We start from the raw sequence: 23774 nt of genomic DNA on the forward strand, positions 1-23774 counted from the left end.
ATAAAATGTTGACAATAACCAAAGCGCACTGACCGCCTCAGAATTCTGAGTTCCCAAAGTGCCCCTGTATTAAACCTAGCTATTTGACACACCTAGGTCCCTCACTCGAAAGATCCATGTGTGTGTGTCTGTGTGGGTGTACATGTGTGCCTTAAACACATGTGTATGGTTGATTCTAACAAAGCTAAACTGCGGGATCCTTTGTGGGATCCTGGTTGGGTGGAAGAAGACTGGACAAGTTCTGGGATCTTTCAGAGCAGCTGAAATTGGAGTACATCAGAGTGGCCGCTTATCAGAAAAGGTACTCAAACACAGAAGATGCACGGGGCATAGAAAACCACCAGCCGTTCGGTCTGACCCCTAAACGGCAAAAGCAGAAGGGCAGATCTCCCAACCACAGGCATCGGCTTGTGAACCAGCTGCCTCTCCCAGGGGCAATTCTATGCGCCTGTTCCTGGGGACAAGCATCAATAGCTAAATCATCTATTTAATAATGATCCATGACTAAGCTTTATACCGCTACAAGGGCCAGAAACATTACACACATAATTCTTTGCAAATATGTTCATCTGATTTGTTTAGAAACGGCTGTTACAAACATACATTTGGAAGGGAAACCAAAGCAGAAACACTGCAACCAGCTCAGGGAGCGCTGACACCTTCAAGGTCAGAAATATTTAATGAGCACCTACTACATGCCATAGTAGGTGTTTGTACTACAGTAAGGAATAAAACAGGAGCAGTCCCTGCCTTCACACAGCTTAACTGTGGAAGAATTGAGGAGGAAACAATAAAAACAAAAAGTAGATGTGGAAGCCTGGCACTTATAGGACACCATATCGCAGTTGCAGCCCTAACAATCTTGACTGTGTAGGTCAAACTATCAAAGCTCCTAGTGGGTGTGGGGGGGGGCAGATTTTAGTTTCTGATCAAATAAACTCGACAAATTCACACTATGAGTTCGGAGAAAATCTACAGCAAAGAAACATGTCTAAGTTTGCTTAAGCTGACATTTCCCAAATGTTCTGACCACAAGAATTCCCCTTCTCATGGAATACCTGTCAACAGATCATGGAAAACTACCATTTAGCAAAACTCAGCTTGCAAAATGCACAACAATGGCTGTGCCAACAATATTAAGTTATCATCGGTGAGTTCTTTTTAAAAAGACAGGAAGGTTCATTATGCTTTCTATAAACATTCACAGACTTGTAAGTTTTGACTCGTGAAGGCATGAAAATTTATTTGGAATTGTCCATTCCCCGAAATTAGAGAAAGAGATTTTGGTATATGTCTCATCTTGGCAGAGAATTGTGGACCTGTAAATCCAGCCTCCTCCCAAACCCCAAAACCTCCAGGGTCCACTGCCTAGCCAATGTGGCTCTGAGCTACAAGCAGAGGCACCACAGAAACAGACAGGTGGCCGAAGAGGGCACAGTGAGTAATCAGCATGTGACCAGGTGCTAGAGACAGAAGACACAGAGTCACAGGTGCTCACAAAAAAGTATGCAGCCAAGTTCTCATAGTCTATTTCAGGGAAGGGGAGTGGTTACAGAGACCGCTGACAAGAGGGAAAGCACAGACCATCCCTTAACCCCTCCCTTTTGTTTTAAATACCTTTCCTGTCAAATGTGTTAATCCATGCGTCAGTAAGAGAAATGGATGGGAGACTCTGACTTGTAAAAGAGACAGAGTTCTGAGTTGAAAGACAACAGATTTAGGTTCAACACAGTCATTATCTAGCCAAGACCCCATTTTCCTCTGATGACCTTATCACCCTGTTCACTCCCCTTCACTTCTAGTTACGGTGTGGGTTAAAGAGTAACCACCCATCTCAAATCACGGAGACAAAGAATTTTCTCACTAAATGGTGTTAGGACACTTAGATAGCCATTTGGATAAGGACAAAATTAGATCCATTCATCACATCATACACAAGAATAAACTGCAAATGAATCAGAGATCTAAATGTGAAAAATGAAATTATACAGGCACTGGAAACTAACACGAGTGAACATGGCTGTTGAGAAATGCTTTCTAACCATGATCAAAAAAGAGAGCAATGAAAGAGAAAGTTGATAAATGTGTCCACATAAATATAAAAACTTTCACATGACAAAAAAAAAAAAAACACTGTACGTAAAATTAAAAGGCAACAAATTGAGACATAATATTTATATTTCATAGATTAAGGGCTAATTTACAAAGACATTTTTAAAAACTTTTTTAACATTTATTTATTTTTGAGAGAGAGAGAGACAGAATGCAAGGAGGGGAGGGATAGAGAGAGAGGGAAACACAGAATCCGAAGCAGGCTCCAGGCTCTGAGCTGTCTGCACAGAGCCCGATGCGGGGCTCAAACTCAGAACTGAGATCATAACCTGAGCCAAACTAGAAAGCTCAACCTACTGAGCCACCGAGGCGCCCCTTTACATAGACATTTTTGAGGGGAAAAAAGACCATAACCCAACCGAAAAAAATTAGTAAAATGCATGAATAGACAATTCACAAAATTTAAAAAATTAACAAATATGATCTTTAAATACATGAAAAAAAATGTTCAACCTCATTCCTAACAGGATATATGCAAATTAAAACTACATCGAAATAGTATTTCTCACCCATCACGCTGGCAACAATTCAAAAGCCTGACAATACGCTGTGGTTGAGAATTCTAGCGAGACACTCCTACAGAGAAGAATCTGGCATTGTCTATCTAACACAAAATTTGCCTTTGACCCAGCATTCCCACTTCCAAGAATATAGCCTGAAGATATACCTCCACTACTATGCAAATAAATGTGAATAATATTACCCATTGCAGGAAGCCACTTAACTGTCCAAGTATAGGAAGGAAGGAAGGAAGGAAGGAAGGAAGGAAGGAAGGAAGGAAGGAAGGAAGGAAAAGAAAGAGAAAAAGGGAGGGAGTGAGGGAAGGGAGAAAAGAAGAAAGGGAGGGAGGGAGGGAGGGAAGGAAAGGAGAGAGGGAGGGAGGGAGGGAAGGAAGGAAGGAAGGAAGGAAGGAAGGAAGGAAGGAAGGAAGGAAGAGAAAGAAAGAGAAAAAGGGAGGGAGGGAAGGAAAGGGAGGGAGGGAAGGAAAGGAAGGAAGGAAGAAGGAAGAGAAAGAAAGAGAAAAAGGGAGAGAGGAAGGGAAGGAAGAAAGGAAGGAAGAGAAAGAAAGAGAAAAAGGGAGGGAAGGAAGGAAGGAAGGAAGGAAGGAAGGAAGGAAGGAAGGAAGGAAGGAGGAAAGGAAAGGAAAGGAAAGAAGGAAGGAGGGAAATGGAAAGAAAGAAGAAAATAATTTTTATTATTTTTTAAATTATTTTTATTTTAGAGAGGGAGCATGCATGTGTGGGGGAGGGGCAGAAGGAGGAAGAGAGAATCCCAAGCAGACACTCAGTGTGGAGCCTGAAGAAGAGCTCAATCCCACCATCGTTACCTGAGACAAAATCAAGAGTCAAATGGTCAACCAACTGAGCCACCAAAGTGCCCCTATTTTTTTAAGTTTATTTATTTATTTTGAGTGAGAGAGAGAGCATGAGTGGGGGACAGGGGGCAGAGAGAGAATCCCAAGTAGGCTCTGCACCGTCAGCACAGAGCCCTACACAGGGCTTGACCTCAGGTACTGTGAGATCATGACCGAGCTGAAATCTCTTGACTGAGCCACCCAGGTACCCCAAGAAAAGAATTTTAAAAAGCAAAGTTCAAAGGCTTATTTTTTAAAGGTTTATTTATTTTTGAGAGAGAGAGAGAGAGAAAGAGAGAGAGAAAGAGAGAGCACGAGCAGGGGAGAGGCAGAGAGAGAGGGAGACACAGAATCCAAAGCAGGCTCCAAGCTCCGAACTGTCAGTACAGCTCCGAGCCCGACACGGGCCTCAAACCCATAAACTGTCGGACGTTTAACCAACTAAGCCAATCAGGTGCCCCCAAAAGGCTCATTTTTATAGTATGTTACCTTTTGTGTAAGAAAGACAAAGAAGTATGAAAACATACATAAATCAGGCTTAAAACAAATACAGGAAAGATAACAAAGAAAACAAAGAGGTTGGTTTCCTACAAGAGACAGAGGGAGTATCAGGGTGGATGGAATGTTGGAGGGAGTAGGAGCACTTCTCTGAGTATACATTTTTGTTTGGTGTTGACATTTGGAAGCATGTTATTGTTTTACAAACTCAAAAGGTAAAATTAAATCAACAAGGCAAGGGTGGGAAGGACAAAATTAAAACTGAAAGCAAACTAAAAGAATTAAGCCCAAATATATTTTATTTATTTATTTATTTATTTATTTATTTATTTATTTATTTATTTATTTGTTTGTTTAATGTTATTTATTTTTGAGAGAGAGAGAGAGAGAGAGAAAAGGCAACAGTGAGAGAGGGGCAGAGAGGAAGGGAGACACAGAATCCGAAGCAGGCTCCAGGCTCTGAGCTGTCAGCACAGAGCCCGCCCCAAGGCTCAAACTCAGCAACCACGAGATCGTGATCTGAGCCAAAGTCAAGACGCTCAACCCACTGAGCCACCCAGGCACCCCAAAACCAAATATATCTTAAATGAACAACATAATGACACCAGGGAATTGGGAGGAAGGAATTTCCTCCTATTTCCAAGGAATAAAGGAAAGGAAAAAACAAATTCCTAAACTTAGTATTTGACAATAAAAGCTCAGTGTTAGGCAGGGTTAAAGTTGGAGAAGGGGCATCAGAAGCAAATGCTGAACTGGTTTTAGTAGGTTGGTTTTATGTAGTGGTATGAGAGAAAAAATCATTATTATCATTACTTGTGTATTCATATACAAACATATACACTCACATCTATATAGCTGCAGGTGTGTGTACATGTAGATGATACAGATATATACAGATGCACGTATATGCCTGTATACTTTTATTTGTATAAATTCCTAGTTCTGGTCATCAAAAGGGCTTATGACCGGAGGCCATGAGCACAGCTAGCATTCAAATACTGGTCCCCAACCCTTAGTCCTCCACTAAACAGAACCAGAAAATACTGAAGACATGGTTGATCTCAGAGCACAGGCGGAGATGATGCAAGAGGAAACTGGAACAACTTTTTATCCTAGCATGGAAATAAGTGCTAACAACAACAACAAAGATGGGAGCCTGCCACAAGGACGTAGGAGCTAGATTGAAGGAGCTCTCACGGGACAAATCGTGGGCAATCTAAGCATCAAAATAATTACACAGCGCTAATAAATTATACAGGAATGAAACAGAAGTCGGGAAGTCCATTCCTATATTAGAAACAGAGAGAGAGAAGGGCGGGACTCTTGCTAAGAGTAAAATGAAGAATACTGATGATGGCGGTGAAGGCTGTGCTGAAGACACGACAGCATGATTTTGCAACCATCCCAGCAAACACTGCTTTAGGCAAGAATTTAGGGGAAATGTCTGATGCGGAGCAAGAATAAAGGATCTCATGGATTGCTTAATAATTGCAAGGGAGGGGTGCCTGGGTGGTGGCTCAGTAGGTTGAGCGTCCGACCCTTGATTTCGGTTCAGGTCATGATGTCACGGTTCATGGGATCCAGCCCCCCGTGGGGCTCTGCATTCACAGTGTGGAGCCTGCTTGGGATTCTCTCCTTCCCTCTGTCTCTCTGCCCCTCCCCAGCTTGCTCTCTCTTTCTCTGTCTCTCTCTCAAAACAAACTTAAAAAAAAATAATTCCCAGGGAAAAAGAGTAACTATGACATGGAGAAGCTGGACAACACCTTGGCCAGGTGATCTTAACCATCATGAGCCTCCCTATATAATTAATCCCAGGGGAGGACGTCACATCATTCATGCAATATTCTAGCCGGGAAGACACAACTGAATCTAAACACGAAGAAACAATTATCTAACCCAAATGAGGAACACCATATTTCTTAAAAGGAAGGGCACTGTATTCTTCAAAAATGTCAGTGTCATGAAAGACAAAGAAAAGGTCGTGGAAACGTTCAGAGTAAAAGAGACAGAAGAGTCACGACAACTAAGGGCGTTGCCTGATCCCAGGCGGGACTCTGTACTGGAGGGGGAAAAATACTGTCAAGAACATAACTGGGCAAAGTGACAAAACAGAAGTAAAGAGAGATTAAAGTACCAAATCAGTGTTAGAGTACTGAAGAGGGGAACTACTGTGGGAAGAGGAAGAGACACCCTTACTATTAGGAAATACATACTGTAATTGGGGGGTAGAGGGCCATGATGTATCGTGATGCAGGCAGCTTCTCTCAAATACTGTAGAAAATAATTACATACACACACATATATATTATATGATATATAAAATATATAATAAAGAGAGAGAAGGAAGAGGGAGAATGCACATAAAATAAAATGTTCACAGATGAATCTGATGAAAGTACATGGGTATTATTTGGACTATTCCTGTTCTTGCAAATTTTCACTTGAAATCATTTACAATTAAAAAATTAAAGAAAAACTAACCACTGTGAAAGAGAAGGAAAAAATGTAGCAATCAAAAATTAGCTCTAGGGGCGCCTGGGTGGCTCAGTCGGTTCAGCAGCCAACTTCGGTTCAGGTCATGATCTCACAGTTCATGGGTTCGAGCCCCGTGTTGGGCTCTGTGTTGACAGCTCAGAGCCTGGAGTCTGCTGTGGCTTCTGTGTCTCCCTCTCTCTCTCTGCCCCTCCCCTGCTCGCTCTCTCTCTCTCTCTCTCTCTCTCTCTCTCTCAGAAATAAACATTTAAAAAATTAGCTCTATTTTCCAGCAGGATTTGAAAACAATAAATTAATCCCAAAGTACATCATTCCATATAACACTTACATGCACATGTATTTCATAGCTACTCAGAGAATTTTGTATATTTTAATTTCTTAACACGGGAAAGGATTCTAGAATTTCTTTTTCTGAAACTCCTGGAGACGACCAACACCTAAAATACCTAAGGCCACAGTGGCTATGCAGCCAGGGCTACAATTACAAGATTTGTAGGTCAATGCAAGCCTCTGAAATTCCAGTTCCCCACATTTGCAATCCGAGTACTATTTCCCTTCTAGAAAGAGCAAGTTTATAGTTAGAAGATGAGCTGTAGCTAACAAGCTAATAGCTAGCATCAATTTTTAAAAATCTATCAGCAGCGGCCTTTGAGGTTAAGTATCACCAAACGGATAAAGCAAGGAGGAGCAGGGAGCACTCTTTTTGTCAAAATATGGATCGGGCCACATGTGCTACCCTCCACTACAAATCTGAACTTTCCAGCAGAAGGAAAAAATCAGTGAATCGGGCCTTGAAGTTTCCTTCCTGGATAAGTTCCAAGAGGAAAAATAAAAAGATAGGAAGGTTAGACATTATGAGGTCAAGAACCATCAACCAAATGGAATGTGATGTTTAAACAGGAATAGGTAAAATATCTGGGAACAGGCAGAAAATCCTCCGCCCTCTGATTCCACAACAGGCTCTGCTGACTGAAACACACACACACACACACACACACACACACACACACACACACTGCAGCTGAATACTAGGTATTGTTCCCTTCCAAAAAGCATTAAAATATAAAGGTCAGTTAGCTTAAATGGTATTTTATTGCACATACTTTAAAAAGACCTTGGACAATTAAAGCAGTGAAATATATTCCTTGCTATCATTTCTCAATGTTCTTAGAAGTATAAAAAGGCGGCACGTCCCCATGTAAAACATGTTAACTCCTTCTCTTCTGTACACATTTATCTCAGGACCTCCCAGAACTTAGGAGCCTTTTCAGTAGAGTCTCCAGTGCCTCTGTCATCCAGCAGTTTTCACGTGGGTGGCAGGGGAGTGAGGTCCCAGCAGTGCCGCCCACGGAGTAAGAGATTAATCAAAGCACCAGTAAAGGCACAGGTCAAAGATCAAGACCAGATCAGTGGTTCTCCTGGGAGCCCATTTAAAATAAGACTGAAGCTCAAGGCCCCACCCACAGACACTGTGACATCAGGTGAGAAGCAGAAGGACAGAGCTTTAAGTTCCTCTGGAGATGTCAGTAGGTGGCATGCTCGCAAACCACTGACCTAGAAGATTCTAAACCCCTCTGCAGCTCCTGAGCTCTAGGAAAAGCTTCAACTGTCTACGGCTTTACCATGTCCTTAGACTGACTAACACGGACAGCATCATTTTGTTTCTCACCCTGCTTCAGTTTCCACAAAGATAAAATGGCACCAACGAGAAACCAATTTCGCTAGGCTATAACAAAAAGTGAATACATTGTAAAGTACTTTGCATATGTGAATATCAATTTTTATCACCTCCCTTACATAATACATAAAGCTATTCCTTAAGTTTTCAAAAGTATTGCACTCCTAACAAATAGTCTATAAATAGTTATAAGGCTCTAGAAAACATCCTTAAGTACTTGGTGGGTGTGGGTTGGTTGTATTTGCTCACAGAATCAGAGATCCCAGGGTGGGAAAAATTCTCCAGAGGTCATCTGGACAGCCCTCTGATTTCAAGCAGAAAAGAGATCGTCACCCCATTTCACAGATGGGTCAAGTGAAGCACGCTCAGGGCTCCACGCTCCACGCTGACATGCCTCTTTGATTTCGGAAGGTCAGAGACTTTCCGGTCGTGCCCTTACAGCTGAATATAGTGCTTTGTTCTGGTTCATCTGGGTGACCTGAGACAAGCAGAGTTCCCTCTCCGGGCCTTGGTTCACTAACCACTAGCAAAGCAGGCTGAGGCTCCATAACCTCTCATGTGAGGCAGTGAAATGAAAGAAAAGCCCTCAATGTCAATAAATTGTTAACTCACTAAATGGATTAGTGACTTTGAACAAGACATTCCGTGCAAGGGGGAAAGAATCCCTATCATTAAATATCAAAACCTGAGCCTGGGATCTGAGAAGGGGCAGAGGATGTTAATCACGAAGGAGTGCACTGAATTATGGGGCTTCTGCTTCCTAAGGGCTTCTGAAAGTTACTGAAGCTGCTGGTTAAAGGGGCCTAGGGGTCATCCTTCCCACTTAAAGGGCAGAAAAATAAATAAACTCCTCGAAATATATGTCTGCTCCCAATGCTCTCAAGTACCATGGATTTAATGTTAATGGGGAAAAACAAGTTCTGGAAATCGCCTTTTTCAATAATCTCATTTTTAGAGACAAAGAAACAATGAGGAATAAAGAAACTTACTCAAGATAACAAAACAATTAAGAAACAGATAGAATACCCAAGGATATTCTTAGTCATTTCTCCATTAGAAAAATCCTCACATCACATCACACTATTTTATGGTATCAGTCAAAAAATAAAACAGAAAACTTTGACTATACAGTTTAACAATTACAGTCAAGAAACAGAAGTCTTTCTGTTCTCCTAACATATTAAGGAGATTTCATAAACAAAGGGGAACGGTAAAGGTAGCAGAATATATTTGCCGTTATTTTATTTTTTTTAAAGCAGGGCACACCCAAAAGCAAAGTTACTTTGATCCACCAAGAACGTGGGGAAGGAAACACCGTCTTTTATTTGATTATTAAGTTTACCCTGCAGTCTCCATTGTAAGGCTGGTATTATCATATAAGCTGGCTCCTAGCAGGAGGGGAAAGGCAGTAGAAAAGCAAAGTCGGGGGATGAAACTCAAGTCTGCAAACATTTACTGAGCATTTTCTCTGTGGACGGCTCTGCGCCAGAGCCCGTGGGGAACACAATTATGAGAAAACACCAGCCCTGCCCACAAACTGTTGAAAATCAAACGAGGCAGATTTATGCAAACAATTTACCCTAATTCAAGCCTTGAAGGATGAATGCAAAGAAGAATTTAAAAAAAATTTTTTTTAAATATAAAAAAAACAAAAAAACAAAAAACGGACACCAGACCAAGGATGAGACCGATCGTCTCTAACCCTGCCCAGGGGACCTGGTATGACAATGAGGAAATTAGGAGAGGCAGTCACCTACCCCAGCCCCCATGGTGCTCCATCACAGACCCACAGATGCCCTACAATCTCTGTCAGCCCCTCCCCAAGCTAAACAGTTTGTGTCTAAATGTGCCTTCCCTGCTCCGGACCCATCTCTACCTCTCTTGCTGCAGTTCAACAAACAGCAGGTGATTACGTAGTGCACTCGAAGCCCTGGGATGGGCATCCTGGGGGAGCAAAGAAACTCATCAGACAAGTCCATGTCTTCCAGAAACGGACAACCTGGTGAGGAAACACAGGATCATCATCCACCACTCACTCGTTTAGCTGACATTTATGGAAAATTTACTCTAGACCAGGTACCGAGGGACATGCTGAGGCTTCAGAAACGTGCAGGACACAGCTGATTTCACAGTCCAGGGGGGAAGACAAACACACAATACTGAATAAGCATCGTGCAGTGACGTCAGGCTTAAGAAGAGGTGTAAGCACCTGGAGCTGTAAGACAGGAGGGAACTCAGAGGAGAGCGGTGGGTTATCAGGAAGGCACGGCGAAGAGCACCTCTACAGCTAACAAGTATACTTCTGACTCAGACACGAGGTAGAAGGAAATAGGCATCTGATAAAGACACAGACGACACAGCGTGAAAGGGTCCCCGGGACTCTTCTGAGCAAAGCCTGAGCTGCAGGGCAGGGTAGAAAGTCTTCCCGTTGCTTTGATGACTCGCAGACCAACCAGTGAATCAGATCTGGAGAAACTTCCAGAAGGTCACACGTGGGTAGCAGCAGAAGTAGGACTGGCACCCAGAACTCCACACACCTCGACGAGGCTTCTCCCCAGGCCCACTCTGGTCCTCTGGGTCTGGCAGTGAGCCAGCCACCTGCGGCTCTGACACACTGCCATCCGAGGCAGTGGACTGAGGAACCACCTCAGCAGGCGGCTCAGAGAGTGGATAAGAGCGCCCGCCCTACCTCAGCCAAGTGGACTTTTGATCAGTGTTGTCTTGAGGACACGCGTTTGTCTCTAAACACTCCCAAATCTGGGAGCACCTGGGCGGTTCAGTCGGTTAAGCGTCTGACCCTTGGTTTCGGCTCAGGTCATGATCTCGCGGTTCCTGAGTTCGAGCCCCACATCGGGCTCAGCACTGGAGGTGTAGAGCCTGCTTGGGATTCTCTCTCTCTCCTTCTCTCTCTCTCTCTCTCCCCCCCCCCCCCCGCCACTTGTGTACTCTCTCTCTTTCTCTCAAAATAGATCAATTTAAAAAAATAAACTTAATAAACACTCCCAAAGGAAAACCCATCCCCAACCTTCCCCAGCCTTCCTATAACTGTTTATGACAGCATGCGGACCTGAAGGGAGGAGGAGTGTCAGAAGAAACATTCTAGGAACCTCCTTCTTCCACAGCGGGGAAACAGGCCCACTCACACCACAGGTCAGACAGCACCTGGACAAAAGCTCTAGCACATTTTACTGAACGCCCCCTGCTTGGTGGCCCATGAGCTCATTCTCACAGCCCACGTTTTCTGTCACCTTGGGAGTGATAGGCACTGGAAGGGCAAGGCTGCTGTCACAAGGATACATTAATTGTTTACTGTGCAGACAGAGCCTAAGCAATGAAGAAATAAAGAAAGAAGAAACCCTTTCAAAGTCTCCTCTCAAGCTTCTCAAAGGTGCGTCCCAGCCACCACCCTCTGCAATGTCACCCAAGTCCTTTGAGGTTTGCTCTCTCATTCAAATGCCCCAGCTCCCACTGCTCTCCTGTCAGTACCCGGCAGCAAAGGTGGGAGAGGACTGCCAAATTCTTGTGAATCCTGAAGATTTCCTTTATGAGTCACGGAAAACCGAAATAACTCGGCAGGGGGTTGGGGGGGGGGGACTTGATAAAGAAACACAGTTTTAAATCCGTTCTCACTAATTTGTTCCTCTGTGTGGTAGAACTCCTGAGCACGGGAAAAATGAAGTTTCCAGAGCTGACGCAAAGATGGGAGTTTTTTGTTAGGTTGTGTCAATTGTCACCGTGGCATTTCTCGTTAGGATTTTTCTTACTGTCATTTTTTTGTTAAATTAATTACAGTTTGATCAGTGTGGGAGCTATTTTGAATCCATGGGACTTTCCTAACCAGATTGTTTTGGCATTTTGAAGTCACTCACATTCAGGGCCCAAACAATATGGCAAGTATCTCTTTTTCTCTTTCCTTTATACTCAAATTCTAAACAAAAGAACCATCTGTTCTCTCTCTAAAAACATCAGCCCTTGTTTTCATTTTTCCGTTAATAATAATGCCTCAAACCTAGACCATGTCTTTCTGCCACTTGCTTGTTAAAGCACTTTGTAGATACTGTCTCATTCAACTTCAACATCACCACCTACCAACTGGGGAGGAAGGGGAAATGTTTGTCGATATTTAGTCAGATAAATGATTTTCAGATACTTGATGAATCTTGCACAGATGATGGCATGTTAGCCTCAGAAGGGACCTTGGGGCCATCATCTAACCCAGTGCTGGCTCTTCGATATGTAAAAGGGAGACCCAGAAAGGAGAAGTCACTTCATGTTCTATTTGGGTACTTAGCTCTCTACCCCTGACTAAAAGCAGTGAAGGTAAGAACCGTGTCTGACACGTTTTTGTATCTCTGGCACCTGATGTGTAAAAAGCGCTCATTTAAATATTTGTTGAGTAAATGGAAATGTTTGTGACTAGTTCCACAGGTGGTTGTGGCAGAGCTGGGGTCAGAGTTCAATAATCCCATCCTCTTAGTAAGTACGTTGCTCTTAATAGTACCCTATAGATCTGAACGCAAGAAGAATCGAATAAAGACACCACCCAACTCGGGGAACAAGAAACAGGCTTGTGTCTCTAAGTAAGAAATCTGTTGAACAAACCCAGTAGGAATCACCAAGTCTGGCCACTGGCCACGCTAAAATTTAACCCACGTTGAGGCTGACTTTCTATCAGCTCAGCGCTCTGTAAGTGCTCCACGTATTTGGGGATTTGGTGGAGCTAGTCCTTAAACCTCACCCGACTGGAAGAACTGATGTGTCTTCAGGCCAAAGCACAGCATGTCTTCATACCCCCAGGAGCCCAACAAGACCATCTTCTACCCTGCGATTTGCTCTCCTCACTTGCTGTAACTCGAGAGCGTCCAGACTCCCAGGATCATGAAATCCACCAGCCCAGAGTTTTCCAGTGAGCTGAGAGGTCACTGAAATAAAAACCTTTTTTCCATGTGCCTCACTGGAAATCAGCAACTCATTTGGCATGTTTTTCTTATTTTCTGAACGCCCTATTCCCCACTGCTACTCCTTGAAGCTAAAGTAGAAATAAATTATTTCTGGAAAAGCAAGTTAAATGTGGGATTCTGTCATTGGAATTGCTTCTATAGTAGTAGTACTAACAAAGTCAATAACTCCCTAAAGACTGTTCCAAAGCAGTTTGTCCATGTAGACAAGAAAGCTAAAGGTCTGAGGAGAGAAGAAGAACACATTTTTTTTTTTTAGTAAAAGAAGAAAAGAGCCGAAGAGAATTCACGTATATTTTAATGTGGTCTCACATAAAGGGAATTAGTTTCAGATAGGAACAAGAAACAAATTAGTTACAAAATATAAAGAAATCAACATAAATAAGCCTTCAAATAATTCGAAGAATAGTGTTTTTAAAGGGGGAGGTGGGGAGGGGATGGTAGGGGAGAAGAGAAAAACACGGGGGCTGAGACACAAACCCTAACACGCTGGGTCTGATACAGACACAGAGGCTGCTGCTGGTGTCTGGGATTGTCCAGCATGTACGTCAGGGCAAACAGCTGCAGAGAGGTCCCCTGCACAGAGAGCAGACACAGCAGGTTGAATCGTGCTATGTCAATAGTCCTTTCCTCGCTCAGCACCCTCTGCTCCTAGGGGGCTTCAGTGTCAAGGGCGTCCCGTGGGCCGTTTATCACTCTTGTAGTCGCTACACAGAATGAAAACCCTCTCTCTGTATGTTCCTGACAAAAGTTTGCCCTTTCATTTTTTTAAGGTTTGTTTAACGTTTATTTATTTTTGAGAGAGAGAGAGAGAAAGAGAGAGAGAGAGCGTGCGCGCGAGTGGGGGAGGGGCAGGGAGAGTGGGACAGAGGATCCAAAGCAGGCTCTGCACTGACAGCAGTGAGTCCAAAGTGGGGCTCAAACCCATAAGCCTCGAGATCATGACCTGAGCCGAAGTCGGATGCTCAACGGACTGAGCCACCCAGACGCCCCAAGGGTTTGCCCTTTTCATACCTACGGACCTTCCTGCTCTCGGGGCCACCACCAAAAATATCACCCTGTACCTTGCAAACACAGTGCATACATCCAGCATCCTAATGTTTTACATTTAAAAGTGAAAGGGTCCTACATTTAAGAATATATAAAAGAGACACAAGACGTTACTTGAGTGGTCTTGATCTCCAACCTTAACTTTTCAGAGGATTACTTGTGAACTTGCCATTGGGACGGTCAGTTAACTAAACGTCCGCTGATGTCCAATCAGGTATCTGCAGGACCAGAGGAGGCCTGCATGTGCAGGGCTTGCCGCCCTGGACATTCTCCTCCTGCCAAAACCATATCTGAGGAAAGAACGCTGAAGTAGACCGGCACTCCATCTCACAGGAGCTAACGAGTAAATACAATTTGGTGGCGATGACTGGTACTTCTCCAAATAAAAGTTTCTATCAAAAGATGTTGCTGCTTTGATATTCTAAGCACTCAATTAAAGTCGGACGATTTGGGGCAAAGCTCTCAACCACTCTGGACATGAGTTTCCTTTTCTACAAAATAAAAGCAGTCAAATTCAGTAAGCTTTAGACTTCCTTCTGGCTCAGAAATTCTGTGCCTACTGCCAAGTGGTTTCTCCCTCCTAGTGTGCCAGTCCGCACCCCCACCTCTCACACCCAAACACGCACAAGTATACACGTACTCACCCCTAGCCCGTCTACAGCCTTGTCAGGTAAGCTGTAAGCAGTTCCTACCCTCATTCCCCACCGCTGCTTCTCCGCCAAACACTTGACACAAAAAAGGATTTTGAAGGGAGGTCATGAGGGAGAAATGAGACACGTGCCCACCATTTACACACAGACCTCACCTTGAGATGACATCTTCTGCGGGTCCCAGCGGTGTCTTCATCACCCCAGACCCCAGAGGCAGCCATCTGCCGGAGTGCCAGCTCCTCAAGTCCGATCTCTACCTCTTACTCTCCGAGACCGTGGACAAGTCATTGTACCATTTTACCTCTCGGGGCCTCGGATTCCCCGAGTTTGCCAAAACGTGTAAGAATTCGGACGTGCTACTCTAGAGATCTGAAATTTCATTACAAATTTCAAGCAAACACCCACCAAAGCCCTCCATCTGGTATTGCTGTTGACCTACAGGCTCTCAGACAAATGGAAGTGACTTTTTGCATGATCTTGCACAACAATAATAATAGTGCATCAATAGGGGCAAATACTTCTAATTTGTGCTTGTTTATTTGTTTATTTCCAGGCTAAAGAAGTTACAGGCACCACCTGCCAATGGCCTTTGGAGATTCCACGATGCCCTTTTGGTTAACGATGGTCCAGAAGTTCGGAAACTTAAAAAGGTAGAACTGGAAACCACGCAGTAAAAATGTGGAGCCTGAAATATTGAGAAAATGATTTAGGGAAAATAATACCACTTCCTTCTTCAAAACCTTTTTTTTATTTAACAATAATGACCGTAATAACGACAGTATACAAAGTAACAATATAATTGAGCACAGAACACACTGATTTGCCTCGGATCCCTTTCAGCCGTGTAATCAGCACGAACAGCAAGACCATAATACTCATGTTTCTATTTGTTGCCCTCAACTGACATGGTTGGTCGTTTGTTTTGTTTTAAATAAAATGAGGAAGCAACAAATATATTACATCCGTCTGCAAAAAACCCATATTTGCATGTGGAAAACAAATAAGGGGGTGCCTGAATGGGTGATTAGGCATGCAATTGCCCATCTGCCCCAGCCTCCCTGCAGGTGCACCTGTCACGGGAGCAGAGAAACAAAAAGGAGAGCCATCGGCCAGAAGGGCGACAGATAGGAGGGAAACCAACAGTACCCTTCGCACCTGAACTTGTTCTGAGCTGTGTGCGCTGCTACGGTCCCAGCTCTCACCTACTGCCCCTGTATCTTAAAGCTGAAAAGCAGAAACATCTTAAGCCAACCTTTCGTCAGTCTTCTGTGGCTTCTCTACATCGCAAAGGCAATTCTCTAAATACCTCAATAGGTACAAGTATATTTGTTGTTGCAATGATTTTTATGAGCATGGGTGACCTCCTCTCCCATATTCTTCCCCTCGGTCACTCCACCCCAGCCACGCTGGCCTCCTCACTTTTCCAGAATGTACCAAACAGGCTTCAGCCTCAGGGCCTTTGTGATTACTTTCTCTCAGCCTAAAACAGTCTTCCTCCTCTCAGCTCCAGCTTCAGGTCCTTGTTCATGTAGACCCTTATCAGGAAGAACTTCTCCCTAACTCCTGTGTCCTTAATCAGTCTTATTTTTCCGCTGAACATAGAGTGCAACTGAAATATTACATGTTTAGTCATTAATTTGTATGTAGTCTGTCTCCATCGAATAGAAGGTTTGTCTGATTTTGTTCACAGAACACGGAATAGTGTCTAACACACAGCAGGTGCTCAATAAATAGTTGGTAAGTTACTGAGCCATCATGATTACTAGCAAACCACTTCCCTTCCACCATAGGTCGTCTTCTGGAATAAGACAGGATTCATGTTCTTCAGAAGCTTCTATAATCTAGTAAGAAAGGAAAACTGGAAGTATACTTATATAGCAGAGCAAAGTGACACAAATGTTCTGTTGGATATATAAACAAAGCACTCTGATACTACAGAAAAAGCAAACCATTGACTGTGGGGTAGGAAGGGTTGAGGGAGGCCAACAGAACAGAATTCTCTGGAAATCCCTTGAAAAGCACAGAAATCATCCTCAAAAATACACTCAGTACAAAAAAAGTATTAAGACATCCTCAGTTAGCCTGCTTTCCTTCAACAATAATGCTAAGCGAAACAAAAGACTGCCCAAGATAAGTCAGCATTTATGTGTGCCAAGACCATGGAGAAAGGAAAAATCACTTTCCTCCATAAAGCCTTCATTTTAAAATGGAATTACTTAAATGCACATAAAACGTGCCTTCAGAAAATTCCAGACTCTCAGGACAGGGAGGACCTTAGAGGGCTTCCAGTCCAACTTCTCATTCCCTCTACAAAGGACCCATTAGTATCAACCTCTACGTGCAGCGGTGAAGTCATCACCCTTCAAAATGGCACATTCCATTGGTGGTCTGCCCCTAATACTAAGTCCTTCTTCACACGTCTTTCTGTTGCTTTCACCCACTGCTTCCAGAACTCCTTCTGAGAGCACAGAGAGTGAGTGTGTGTCCCCTTCCTGCTCTGCTCCCTCCCCCTCCATCCCCTTTCTCTCTTCTCCACACTAACTACTTCCAATTCCTTCTCTCAGCCCTCAAAGGCTCTGGTCTCCTGTGCCATCCACCATCCTAAACTTCCCTCTTCCTTTCCCTCCTCTTCCTCTCTCACTGTTCCAGGACCTAGAGTTCAAGCAATGTAGCATTCTGCTGAGAGGTCGGCATTTTGCCTGGGATCAGGAAGAGGGGCACCTAGGATCCAAAGGTTCCAAGGGTTAACTCTGTGATCCCTGGCCCAATAAGACCCCGGGAAAGTCACCTAACTTTTTGGCTTTGACCTTGAAATGCCATATTTGGCATATATTAGAATAGTATGGGCACGGTAACTCTTTGGAAGTAAAGAATACAAGCAGGTGAAAGCTATCTCCTAGCCCTACCCTACCTCAAGGATATACAGAATTTGGGGAGTCTCAGGCCTCCAATAAACCAAGGCCCCTCTAGTCTTAGATAAATTCCACCTTCTCAACTGCCACAGCCAGCCTGCATGGATAAATGTGAGATTAAATATACATTTTTAACCATCTCTAAACCTATGGCAGATATTGCGACATAATCATGGACTCTTTCCTACGAGTCAGGATACAGTTTCAGAATCATTCTCAACACATCATCACAAGAATCCACTACCAACACCCCATGTGGCCACATGAAATGAAATCGGAACCACTCCTTCAGAGGAGGAAAACTGACACTCCGAGATGGGCTGTGACCTCCCCATGACTGTGTCAAGAGCAGAACCAGAACCACAAAGGCCCCTTCCCCATTCTCCTAGGTCACCTCTCCTCTTCTAAACTCTGATCTGCCATGAATGTGCCTTGACATGGAGGACGGAACCTTGCCACTGCAGGCCATTCTACGACAAACACAGATAAAGGGTTGCTAAGTAAGGGGCAAAAGCTTCAGAGAAGGCTTGGAGGAAGAGGTGCATCTGAGCCAGCCTGAAGAAGTCTGCTATCTGTAGGAACCGATGCGTTGTACTGGACTTCAGCAGGAGAAAATTCAAGATCGTGGTGGCATTCACAGTAGCAGGAACAGCATCAGCGAAGGAAGGGTGAGGACTCCAGGCTCTGAGAGGAGGCTGCAGGCAGGTAGGCAGAGCAGTAGCCATACCCGAGGCCATGGAGGCCGTCGGGAGAGGAGCAATGCAGAAAATGACAAGACAAGATTAGAAGAGCAAACCAGAGTCTGAGTGGTGTTTCCAATGTCGGTGTTTGGGGTTGTTTTGTTTTGTTTTTTAATTGACTTAAAAAACCCTGAGACTTATAAATGGGAAGAGACGATAAGGAAAGAGTGGGAGGAAAGGAAAGAATCTCTCTCCATTCTCAATGGGAAAAAAAAAAGGCCTTGCTATAAAATGTATTACAGGAACACTTTCATTATATAAAAGCCTATTTTGTTTTCATGTCATTCTTAGATTACATCATAGAGTGGTTGCAGCCGTCTCGTACCATATTATAAATAAATCACTAGCTTAATCATAGAACGAGCCAGGGCCCTAGATTTAAAAGGGAAATATTAGATCATTTTTAATAACTGATATAACTCAAGCCAGTCACCATTGAAGCAGGGTGAGGTGACGTCATCCTAAAGAAGTCCAAAGAGGAACCAAAGAGGGTCAGTGCTGGGCAGGCCCAGAGAAGATGCCATTTACAAAGGAAGAGGTAGCTGATGGCAGGTGAGGGGAGTTCATCCTCTAGACTAGACAATCTTGTCAGGGAAAGCAATGCTTACTTTCCAAGTACTGATGTCCAAAAGGCCTTCCTTGTGAAACATAGTGTGTGAATATTATATTTTGTTCTCAGAGCTACTGTATTCCCAAATAGCAGAAAATATGAGCATATTATGATGTCCGTATTTATGTCTTGGGAGCCACTGAGCAAAATTATAGACGGGAAGACTTTTACTTATTCAGGAAAATATGAAATCCGGGCCGACACATGCAAATGCTACAGGCCTGATTCAAGTCAAGGGGACAGTGCAAAGCGGGGACACTGAGAAAATGGCCTGACACAGTAAACAATTGAGGGTAATTTCCAGCCCTTACTGACTTAAGGAGAGCACCGGCTAATGTTTCATGAGCACCAACTTTGTGCTAAGTACCCCCTTGGCAGGCACTTTGTGTACATTTGTGAACACAAAAGAATAAGAATCCGAGGCAGCTGCTACCAGTTTTTCAAATTAAGTGGGGGCCCCTCGGTGGCTCAGTCAGTTGAGCGTCCAACTTTGGCTCAGGTCATGATCTCACGGTTCGTGGGTTTGAGCCCCGCATCGGGCTCTGTGCTGACAGCTTGGAGCCTGGAGCCTGCTTCAGATTCCGTGTCTCCCCTTCTCTCTCTGCCCTTCCCCCGTGCACTCTCTGCCTCTGCTTCAAAAATAAACAAACATTAAAAACGTTTTTTTAAATAAAGGAATGATTAAGTGACTTAAGATCAGGCAGCTAATGCTAATAATGATAGTCTTCCCATTCCAAATTCTGTTCTATCTTGTTGCCTACACCCAACCCGAACTATTTCCTGTTACGGACTGTCAGTAAAAATTAAATAATAGACAAGCCACATTTTGAAAGCACTAATAGTATCAAAACATCTTGAGAGTCAAAGGGGCCACGGAGCGGGGGAGTCATATTGACCTTCTGGCCAGCCACAGTCTTACTGACCCGAGCAGGCTTTCCTTAGTTTGGCTGCAGGGCTACTAACGACCTTGACCATAATTTTTAAGTCTTCCATTTCCATTAACTTTTGAGGAATGTTAAGGAAGACTCTAAAGGAACCTGCCATCCTCTATAAAATGGACTGCCAGATTTGGTTTTAGAAAAGACAGTTTGGTTGGGGGGTGGGGGGGAAACGGACGCTCTAGAAAAGAACTTGCTGCCAGACAGAAGGTATTGGCTGACTTTTCGTGTCTGATCCTGTCAGTCCCACAGCAATACTGAGTATCGGTTCAGTGTTCTTAACACAAATGTCATTCATACTGCCGAGGCACACTGAGCCAAGTAACACTGATTAACGCAACTTTTCAGGACACAGCCGGACCCAACAGGAGATGTAGACCCTGAAATTGAACTAAAGGGACAACATGAAGGCTCCAGACTCCAAATCTGAACCTATTTTCCCCTAATCTATTTCTGGAACTGGACAGAGGTTGCAAAAAGCAGAGTAACCAGGCCTAAAGTCTGTATGGACTGATTCGGAAAGACAGACAGTGCAGGATGGTGAACGAGAAGCACTGGGCCAGAGACAAAGGAGCTTCAGCGGGTCCCTCCAATGGCTGCCAATGGCTCCGTGGCCGCAGAAGAGTTTGTCCCCTCTCCAGGTCTTGGTGTCTCACCTGTACAGCAAAAAGTTTAAGCAAGAAGCAGCTCTAACTGGTAAGGAGGGTAAAAATATAGAGGTATAGGGGCACAGCATTAACTGAAAACTTGCGATCTTCCTCTGACAAGCCACGCCAAGTTTCATTCTGTGCAATTCTAGCTCAATGTCTATATTCAGATTTTAAATGGAGTTCTCGCCCACAATCTTCAAGTAAAGCGGGTCCGCAGAGGTGTGCTGGGTTTCTCCAGCGGTGCCATGTAGCTCCTGCTCTCACCTTAGCACATGCCCTGTAACCTAGAGTATCTGTGCAGACAGCCCCTAAGATGGCCTCCTAGAACTCCGTCTCTTGGTCTTCATGCCCTTGTGCAATCCCTCCCTTTGAGCGTGGGCTGGATCTAGTGACTTGTTTCAGGCAAACAGAATGAGGCAGAAGGAACGTGTGTCACTTCCAGGACGAGGCTACAGAAAGGCTGCGGCTGCTTGCATCTGGGGGATTCTCTCTTGCTCACTTGCTCGGAGGGAAGGCAGTCGCCATGTTGCGAGCTGCCCTATGGTGAGGCTCTCATAGCGAACACCTGAAGGCAGCCTCTAGCTGACAGTCAGCAAGGAACTGAGGCTCTCAGTCCAACCACTGCGAAGGCCTGAATCCTGCCAACGATCATGTGATTGAGCTTGGGGGTTGGTCCACCCCAGCTAAGCCTTCAGATGAAATTGCAATGCAGCAGACACGTAGACTGCAGCCTCAGGAGAGACCCTGAACCTCCCATCTAAGCTGCTCCCAACTTCCAAATCACAAAGAGTACAAGATAATAAATGTTCTCTGCTTTAAGCACTAAGTTTGGGGTCTGTTATGCAGCAATAGATAACAAAGACAGGGGCCGCATATGAGAGCCCCAGTCCCGGTCCCTAGCAACTCCACCATTTTTCAGGATACCCAGGAAGTAGACCAGAAGAGATCAGCTATCAGGAACTCCTGGGAGAAACCCTTGGCCCTCCCCATGAATACTGAGATGCTTTCCCACTTGGTGACACACACCCAGGCGTGCTCTGGCCACACAGAGAGGACCATGGAAATAATGTCAGTTCAACTCAAAGTCAACATGACACTTTTGGCTGCAGCAAGTGAGTGGAAAATAAACTGGAGTCTGAACCACACATGGAATATGACAGACTCTTTACCTGCCCAGCCATATTCTGCTGTCAGTTACTTCTACCCTCAGAACCTGCCCAGCCCTAGGGACCAAATGATGTCCACAGGCTCACCCTGCCAGTAGTCTGGACTTGGTTTTGAGATCAGATCGCCTCCTCCTGGGAGCTTTCTTCGACCTTCCCGATTCTTTCCACGCTCCCAACCTTTTACACAAGCCCCATGAGAACTGAGGCTGTAAAGGACCTCCACTTCCCAAGCACCTACTATGTAGCCTTAAACGGATCTGGTGATTAGTAAATGTGTGCTGTAAATAACACCTTTCTTTCTAATGTGGTATTTCTTATGCATAGGTCTTTCTCTCCAAGATCAGGGACTGTGCCTAATTCATTGTGGTATCCTTAAGACCCTGAAGTTTACTAACTTCCAGAATAACAATGGATTAGGGCAGAGAACAAGCACACACTCTGTGAAGGAGGGGTAGATATTCAGCAGCAATCTACAAAGGCCTTATGGGTTCCCTATGCATGAGACACCAGACATCTTCCACCAGACAGGAATCCATGTAGGAGAACCTGAGAATTCCTCTGACCCCCCCTAGGGCCCTGTCCAACATAGAACAGAAGGTATCTCCACTGTGCTGAGCTCATGAAGTAGAAGAATATGGAATTAGGAGGAAGGAAACAAAAGAGGCAGAGAGAGCCCTACCTTTTATTTTTATGGACAGCAAACATCTCCTACAACACATCCCTAGGTTATAGAACAGCCAGAGCCCCAGGTGGCTGCATGGGTTCCTGCTCAGACCTAGCAAGTCTTTTTGTATTTTGGAAGCAATAACATAAAAAGCAATGAAAGCTGGCTCAGCAGACAGTCACACGTGCCCAGAAACCACCTGACCGAGTAATTGTAGGGAGCCAAGACATTCACCTCTAGCGGAAGTGACTGTTGCTTTGTTTCCGGCATAGACTAATACCTGATCCTTCTAAGGACCAAAAAGGAAATATTAAAAATGAAAGCCTTTGGCTACCGTCAACAATTGTACACTAGTATCAACAGAGGAAAATAATTTCCTTCCGGACTCCCACTGGGCCGGTCACGCCTAGACAGAGGTGTGATTATCTAATCAAACAGAGCAAGAGCCTAACAGCTAGACTATAGCTTCAAGATTTCTCAAGCATAGAGAGTTCTCCATGTCTCTCAAGTCCACCTCCTTTCACTTCCTGCTACCTAGGGCAAAATCAAATATGAAAAGTAATAATAGTACACAACTGCATTTCAACTTCAACCGTTACCATGAAGCCAGCTTCCAAGACTGAGGGCAGATTAGCGCCCATCCAATCCTGGGGATGGTGGGGCTGTAGGGTTGGGAGGAAGAACATACACTGGGCATATACTACGTAGCAGGCTTGGTGCTGGGGGACTGCACATCACACGGTCTTATTTTTCTTTCTATTCAACATGAGTCATTCCGCCATAATAATCTATCATGTATGGACCATGCTTCGCAGTCTGCAAAACAGGTTGGCATCTCTCAACCCATCTGCTCTAAGCAAACACGAGAGGCAGGCAGAGCAATGATTATCATTCCTAATTCCCAGATCAGGGAAATGAAGGCAGGGGCGATGTCGTTTTTCTGGGGGTGCACATCTAATAACTGGCAGATCTTCCAAAACCCCATTCTGCTGCACGTACTGTCTTTTTATGCACTCGCAAACTTCTTAAGCCCTACTGGTCCCGAAAGACTCATTCTGCCAGGCACTTGTTTTGTTCCCAGAAAGCCATGTAGCCAGCCTCATCTGCTCTAGATTTCCTAAAACCCCCCAACAGCGAATGGCCAGTGTGTAATGGAATACCCTTGGAGAAAGGAACACTCGCCACCTTCGGATTCATTCTTTCTAGCCATGAAAATGCACTGTGCACCTATTATGGGCTAGAGATCCCACCAAACTCGAGATGCACTTGTGAACAAGCGATGCCACCCCTCTTCCGACCGA

General features: G+C 44.4%; 1 protein-coding gene across 7 annotated transcripts in view; it reads right to left on the reverse strand.

Moving 5' to 3' along the window:
- Positions 1–23774, reverse strand: part of LOC101096257 (LIM domain containing preferred translocation partner in lipoma) — a 692709-nt gene that overhangs the window by 597522 nt on the left and 71413 nt on the right. For 2 of the 7 annotated variants that reach the window (XM_045036386.1, XM_045036389.1), the window contains exons 3-4: positions 14949–15478; positions 10012–10079 (exon numbers count right to left, since the gene is read on the reverse strand). The exons of 4 other annotated variants lie outside the window; for them this stretch is intronic. The gene's annotated coding sequence lies outside the window, so the exon portion shown is untranslated. The remainder of the gene's footprint in view (positions 1–10011; positions 10080–14948; positions 15479–23774) is intronic. One more of the 7 variants, XM_045036388.1, reaches the window with a different exon arrangement.

This window comes from Felis catus, chromosome C2 (genome assembly GCF_018350175.1).
Source record: "Felis catus isolate Fca126 chromosome C2, F.catus_Fca126_mat1.0, whole genome shotgun sequence".
NCBI classification, from domain to species: domain Eukaryota; kingdom Metazoa; phylum Chordata; class Mammalia; order Carnivora; family Felidae; genus Felis; species Felis catus.